Below are 7,851 nucleotides of genomic sequence, written 5' to 3' on the forward strand. Positions count from 1 at the left end.
CAAAATAAGTTCTTCCTTGTGTAAGCTGCCTTGGTTCATAGCATATTACCACAGCAACAGAAAATAACTACCATGTGTTAGACCCCCGGAAAACTCAGGCCTCTGAGGTCCCAGCCCAGGACCACTGTCACCCCAATCACCAGGCAGATTCGAAAACTTGCTGAAAACTGCATGAGGCTTTATTGTTGTTTAACGAGCTAACCCCATGTTAGCTCGGGTCTTTCACCCACCCATCATGGAGGCAGACGGCCAGCAAAGACAGTTCGAAGGGGCTGCAGAGAGATCTTGTAGGGCAGTGTAAGGGGAGTGTCTAGGGGTATGCACAGGCTCCAAGCCTCCAGGCTTGGAGGGCTTGCCCTGTGTTGATTGGCCAATTGGTTGTTATGGCCCATAGGACCTCCCAGGGTGGTTGCTATGCTCTGTGCATCATTGCTGTGCACTTGTCCGTAAAGCACACCCAGAGCCGTAAAGCATCGCACCACCAGCTAACTTCTGATTGGTTCCTTGCCACGAGGCAGGCATCTGACTTCTAGTGACTAGGACAAGGTCATGGCAAGCACGTGTTCAGCTGTTATGGCTGCCGAAATGGGGAGCTGGTCCCTTCACATGTATTGACAATTACAAAGTGGAGTCAGAGATAGGTTAATAAACAGCAGTTTAGTGGGGAAAAGTACTCACACAAGGGAGCTAGTGACCATGTTTGCACCTGAGCAGGAGGGACCCACAAAATGCTTCCCAGTCAGCTCAGCCAGGCAAAAAAGAGCCACATGCATGCCTCCCTCCTTCTACAACTCTTGTTGTGTAACTCTGACCAGGCCCAAGAGGCATGGTCAGCGGCACCTTTAATCAGGGTTTCTCCCTACAATTCCCCTTTTAGTCTAAAGAGGATTTAAACTTAACAGTGTAAATTATCTATAATTAACAATCATAAAGGTGAATTACAAGAAGATATGATAATCTACTTATATCACATCCTAACTATATGTATTCCATCTAAATTCTAAAGTGATCTGAAAGAGATGTCTAAGCCCGAACACCTCCTTCCAAACCCAACCCTAAACAATAGGAAACTAGCCCTAACTAGGTATACATTATCCTTAGGGTCAACAGTGGGAAAAGGGGGCGTAGTATTCTCCAAGTTACTTCCTGCTGAAATGGGACAACGATAGCCTCACGGAGTCCTGTAGGAAGAAAATGTTAGAATAGTCAAAGTCTTGAGTGGATTATCTGCAACACATGTATCCAGTCCGTGTTTGATGAGAGATGCTTTATTGAAGGTCTAGGTTGAAGTCCTTATCTTGATTGAAGTCCTTGTGCTGATTGAAGTCAGTACCTGAAGCTCTGGCCAGAGTGTCAGTTCAAACGAATCAAGTTGGATCCAGTGGACTTGATCCAGGTGGGGACCAATTTCTTTCCAGAGAGTTCAAGGACTGCTGTTAGGAAGTTCTTCATTGGCTGTGGGGAACTTAAACATTAATGTTAGCAGAGAAATTTTAACTTTTATGTGTATGCATACCAGGAAAGGCAACAATAAGAAAAATAATAATTATGAGGGAATTTATACTTTCAGAGAAAGAGCCAAGAATAGACAAATGACAATCCCCAATTTTTTCTCTTATTCTGTATTACATCAATTGGCTTCTTGATATAGTACAGAAACTTTGAATTTTATTTTATCAACATCATTGGATTTAGAGGAGGAAAGCCAAATCCAACCCTAAGCCAGCATTGGCCTAATTGAATAGGGACTAGGAAATAAAGAGAAATAGATTGTATATAGAGACATTTTTAGAGTTTACCATACGACAAATTCCTTTTGTTCAGTGGTTCTTTTTGGATAGTTACGTTCTTTTCTTTAAGTATCCACCCGTGCAGTGTCTTTTTGCTTTCTGGAGATGAGTTTCCCTGTAAAGATAAAAACAAAACACTTCCCTTTCCTTGTTTCTATACAGTTTATGAGATATACCTTGGTGGATGACCTGTCATTTCTCCTCATCGAGAGGTTTTTCTTTTTTGACTCGAATCTTGATGAACTTTGATGGTATCCAAAGCTTTTCTTCTCCTGTGGAAACAAAAGTGAAACCCCTTCCCCAATGTAACACATGTCCTGATTTCCATACAGAAGTCAGTACATCTTTGAATTATACCGGCTGATTTAGTTCAGCAGTTTTTTTCTGTAGTCCAGTGTCTTTCTGTAGATGTTTGTCCTTTCTCATTAGCATTAAGAAAGTTTAGTGTTGGGCTGGAGGGATGGCTCAGAGGTAAAGCACAGGCTGCTCTTCCAGAGGTCCTGAGTTCAATTCCCAGCAACCACATGGTGGCTCACAACCATCCATTATGAGATCTGGTGCCCTCTTCTGGTGTGCAGATATACATGGAAGCAGAATGTTTATACATAATAAATAAATAAAATCTTTTTTAAAAAAGAAAATTTAGTGTTAATAAAGCATTATGTAACCTATGTTTGGGGGGTTTTGTTCCCCCTGCCTGTTTATGGAGCATTTCTTTCAGTGTTCGATTAGATCTCTCTACCACTGCTTGTCCTGTGGGATTGTGTGGTATACTGGCTACATGCTTTATGTTATAATGTTTGAAAAACTGTTCCAATTTGCAGGAGACACATGCTGGAGCATCGTCAGTTTTTATTTGTGCAGGTATACCCATAATGGCCATTACCTCTAATAGGTGTGTTATAACAGAATCGGCCTTTTCAGAGCTAAGAGTAGTAGCCCATTGAACCCTGAAAATGTGTCTACAGTATGATGCACATATTTTAAATTTTCAAGTTCTGGAAGGTGAAAGACATCCATCTGCCAAACCTCATTTCTCCAAATGCCCTTAGGATTACAGCCTGCTGGCAATGGAGCTTGATTACGGAAGGAACAGGTAGGACAGTTTCTCACTATCTCCTTGGCTTGTTGCCAAGTGATGGAGAAATGCGTTTTTAAACCTTTGCTATCTACATGGTGTTTCTTATGAAATTCTGAAGCTTCTAGCACTTTTCCTATTAATAAATGATCAATCTCACCATTGCTTTGTGCTAGTGGGCCTGGCAGACTATATGTGTGATCATAATTGTTTCTTGTAATTGTATAAACAGTGAAATTAATTCTATATTGTCAGGAACGAATTCTGCAGTCTCAATATGTAACACGACTCTCTCTGCATATTGAAAATCAGTAACTATATTGAAAGGCTCTGTAAAATCCGTAAGCACCATAAGAATTGCATATAATTCTGCCTTCTGTACGGAGGTATGCGGACTTTGAACTACTTTACTTACATCTCCTGATTTATATCTTGTCTTACCTGATTTGCTCCCATCAGTATAGAACATACGGACTCCAGAAATAGGAGTTTGTCCTCCAATACGTGGAAGGATCCAGATTGTCTTTTTTTATGAATTTAATTCTGTCAGTTTTGGGATAATTGTTGCTAATAGTTCCCAAAAAGTTAGTAAAGCTATCTGCCAGTACTCATTGTCCTTCCATAAGGAGTTAATTTACTTATTAGTTAAAGGTACTATAATTTCTGCTCAGTCAGTCCCTACCAGTCAGTTGACGGAGTCTTAATTTGCCCTTTAAAATTAAATTAGAAATCTTTTCTATGTACATCTTTAGCTTTTTATTCTGGTTATGTGCCAGAAATATCCATTCTAATATAATATCTTCCCTCTGCATCAGATTCCCTGAAGGGTATTCTCTGGATGGTAAGATAACCAGAATACACTCTAAATTGGGGTCCACATGGTCTACATTGTGAGTCCAGTATTCTGCTTTCCACTCACTGTAATTCTTTTTCTGCTTCAGTGGATAATATTCATGGACTGTTTAAGTCCTTGTCCCCTTTAAGGGCCATTTTTAAATGTTTTAAGTCATGTCCTTCTACTCCAATTATTGTCTGTAGTTGAGAAATTTCCCCTAGCAATCTCTGCAGGTCATTAAGAGTTTGATAACAATCTCTTCTAATTTGTACTTTTTGTGGCCTGATTTTTGTAAGTCTATTTTATAACCTAAATAACTAATAGAATCTCTTCTTTGTATCTTTTCTGGGGCAATCTGTAATCCCCAACGAGGTAGAACTTCCTTTACTGTCTCAAACATCTGTTCTAATGTTTCTTTCTTAGAATCCGACAATAATATGTCATCCATATAATGATAAACTATGGAGTGTGGAAATTTCTTACAAATTATCTCCAAAGGTTTTTGTCTGAAGTGCTGGCACAAGGTAGGACTATTTAACACAACCTGTGGCAAAACCTTCCACTGAAATTTCTTAACTGGCTGTGGATTATTGTAAGTAGGTACGGAGAATACAAATTTTTCCCTATCCTTTTCTTGTAACGGTATAGTGAAGAAACAATCTTTTAGATCAATGACTATGATAGGCCATCCTTTAGGAATCAAGGAAGGCAAAAGTATTCCAGGCTGTAGAGAGCCCATAGGCTGAGTTACTTTATTGATGGCTCTCAGGTCTGTCAGCATCTTCCATTTACCAGACTTCTTTTTTATAACAAATACAGAAGAATTCCAAGGGCTGGTAGATTCCTCTATATGCCCAGCATGTAGCTATTCCTGCACTAGCTTTTCTAAAGCCTCTACCTTCTCAGAGGTCATAGGCCATTGTCCTACCCAGACAGGTTCATCTGTAAGCCATTTTAAGGGTAGAGCTTTTGGTTGGTCTGAAGGTTTAGCATTTGTACTTAGTTTACGTACAGCCTGGGTGGTTGGTATCTGTTTCACATAGTGCCTTACTATATTTTGTCTACCATCTAGAGGTTGTATATGATTTGCATCTGATAATGGGGATTGTTAATCTGGGTATTCCATTGCTGTAAAAGGTCATGACCCCAGAGATTTATTTCAATATCTGCTACATATGGCTTTAATCTTCCTCTCTGTATGCAGACAACCCACCTAACACTCTGGCGTACTCTAGATAGAGTTCCAATCCCGAAAACTTGAATATTCTCCTCTTTTAGGGGCCATCTCTAAGGCAAGGACTTTTGGGTTATAATAGTCACGTCTGCCCCAGTGTCTACCAAACTGGTAATAACTTTATTATTTATTCTTACTTTCAACTGAGGCCTCTCTGATCCTTTATAGAAGTTTGCCAAAAATAAGCGTTTTTTTTTTGTCTCCTCCAGTCATGTTTGATTCCTGCTCACTAGCCAAACTACCATCTCGAGTGGTACCATTCGTTACAATAGGCAATGTACTATCTATTCGTCCTGTCAGAGATTGTCCTCCACAGTAATTGGGAATAACTGAAACTTTCTCGACATGGGGGCCTTCGAGAGTCCCCTCATGGAGTTTCCTAATTGTAACGGGTTTCCTTGTATGTCTGTGGTCAATCTACATTCATCGGTCCAGTGTCTGCCCTTACCACATTCTTACATAATCCAGGAGGTGGAGGCCTTCTATATGAGACATTTTTGGAATTTGCTTGCCTACAATTTCTCCTAATTGTTCTATTCTGCCACAGTTAAGATATCTAGGATCCTGGTGCCTCCCCTCTGGGGATTGCTCTTCCTACCCAAGTTCCTGTTTCATTAGTTAGAGCATCTGGCCTCTTGGTGTCTTTTTAGACCTCTGAAAGTTACTTCTCCTTTCCAAGTTTCTGTGTCATCACCTTTAGAACATTTAGCCTCTTGGTGTCTTTTTAAACCTTTTGAGATTGCCTCTCCTACCCAAGTTTCTGTATCTTGGACGTTATAGCCGATATTAGCTGTATGCAAGACCCACTCTTCCAGTGGTGCTGATCTGATCTTTAAAGGCAAAAGTATTCTTTTGCATAGTGAATTTGCATGTTCATAAGCTAGAGATTGTATGAGTGTTTTTCTAGAGTCTGGATCTGCTACCTGTAAGTCTACTGCCCTGGATAGTCTTTGTAAAAAGTCAGTGAACTGTTCTGTCAGTCTCTGTGCTATCTTGGTATAGGATTCTACTCTTTCTCCTGGTTCATGAACCTTGTCCCAGGCATTTAAGGCTGCTGTCCTGCATAAGGACAATATGTGCTCATCATATGCAGTCTGAGCCTGTGGGTCAGCATAAAGACCCTCACCAAGATTCTTATCTTGGGCAGCTTCATAACCTTTCTTCAAGCCTTGAGGCTCAAGGGCTTTTCCTTCCTCCCTCCATAGAGCCCTCCACTGTATATAGGACGAATTTTCAAGTACAGCTGATATTAGGCATTCTCAATCTATGGGCTATTAAAAGTTGCCCACGAATTTAATAATTCTTTGACATAAGGGCTATGGAAACCATGTGAGACAACAGACTCCTTGATTCCTTTCAAGTCTTTTAGTTGTATTGGTTCCCATTGATATGCAACATGGCCATTTGGGTATTTTTTGGATGGCAGTTTTTCTGTCATAGTCGCTGAGAAGACCAGTGGTGTGCGCCTAACTACCTTCGGAAGGTTTTCCTGATGTTTGATGGGAATAGGTGCATCAGACTGGGAGGAATCCGATTTGATGTCATCCAAGGCTTGGAGCCTGGCAACCACTGTCTCATGGAGAGATTGAATCTTGTGAATCATATAAGATTCTAAGAATTTCATAGAATCGGTAAGTTTCCTTGTTTCTTCATTTACATGTGCTTCTAAATCTTTAATATTCTCATCCTTAGACAGTATCTGAATGGCATGTAAATTGCCTTCTCAATATCCAGTCCTAGACTCCCGCTTTTGGCCTGTGGCAGTAGATTCATCAGACATGGAGCAAATTGTCTGTGCCAGTTCGCTGATCCTCTCCTGGTTCTTAGCTATCTTTCTATTTAAGGTATCAGACATGGAACAAATTTTGGTTTCTATTTGGCCATGAGTTTTTCCTACCTGTTTTAGTAATATAGTATGGCCAGACTTTGTATCTTCAACTTCTTTACGTAAACGTTTCATGTCTTGCATTTCAGAGATCAAGTTTTCTGGCTGGCTTTTATATCTTGCATCCAATTTTCTAAGCTGCCCATAATCTGGACAGGTTCTTTTTCCTTTTCTCTGTGTCTCAGTCCTCTGGTTAGAGATATCACATGAGCTATGAAGCTGACCTCTAACATAGTATATAGGTATATTACTGGCAAGTCATAAGCCTCCTCTAACATCGAATTCACGTAAGAAGCAAGAATATTCCCGATTGTCTGCATTGTCAGATGTTCTGCCATAATATGAGTTTACCTGTACGTGTCCCTTCCAGTCACAGTAACTGTGTTTGACCAGCAGGTGGCGCAGGTGGCCTGTTTTGATGGCTCAGTGTTCAGCTGCAGATGGGTAAATGGGTCTTAAGACCATCTGAAAAAAATCTGAATTGCTTTCGGACCCGAGTTAGAACAAACAGAAGGGATGGGCTTTTTGTTAGAAGGAAGGACTTTGGAAACCCGCAGGGCCGTAGCCAGTTCTGGGCACTAAGATGGTATCTGGTGTCCTGCGCGATGCGACTGCGCTGGGCAGTGGCGACAGTGGCCACATTGTCTAAAATGGAAGGGGAGAAGCCTCCGGTCAGGAAAACCGCGCTTGGGCTGGGAGACTGACTCAGGAGGGATGAAGCCCCAGGCGTCGGTGGCTGTGGCAACCAGAGAGGCTGGGCCCTTAAATGGCGACTCATGGAGGCGATGGCAGCAGCAGCGGGCTCCTCGATGCGAACAGGCCTTGCCAGAGAGACTCGGTGGAGGTTAGTGCTCACCGAGTTTCCCGCAGCAAGGCGGGAGGGAGAGGGAAAGGTTACCAGGCACGGCAGGGGAATAAACCCACCGGCCACTGGCTGTTACTAGTTCCCCAGGTCACGACCCACTCGTGGGTTCAAATTCAGTCCCAAAACTCCTGACATCAGATACTGAGGATTACAAAGTGGAGTCA

This window comes from Cricetulus griseus, chromosome 3, assembly GCF_003668045.3.
Source record: "Cricetulus griseus strain 17A/GY chromosome 3, alternate assembly CriGri-PICRH-1.0, whole genome shotgun sequence".
NCBI classification, from domain to species: Eukaryota; Metazoa; Chordata; class Mammalia; order Rodentia; family Cricetidae; genus Cricetulus; species Cricetulus griseus.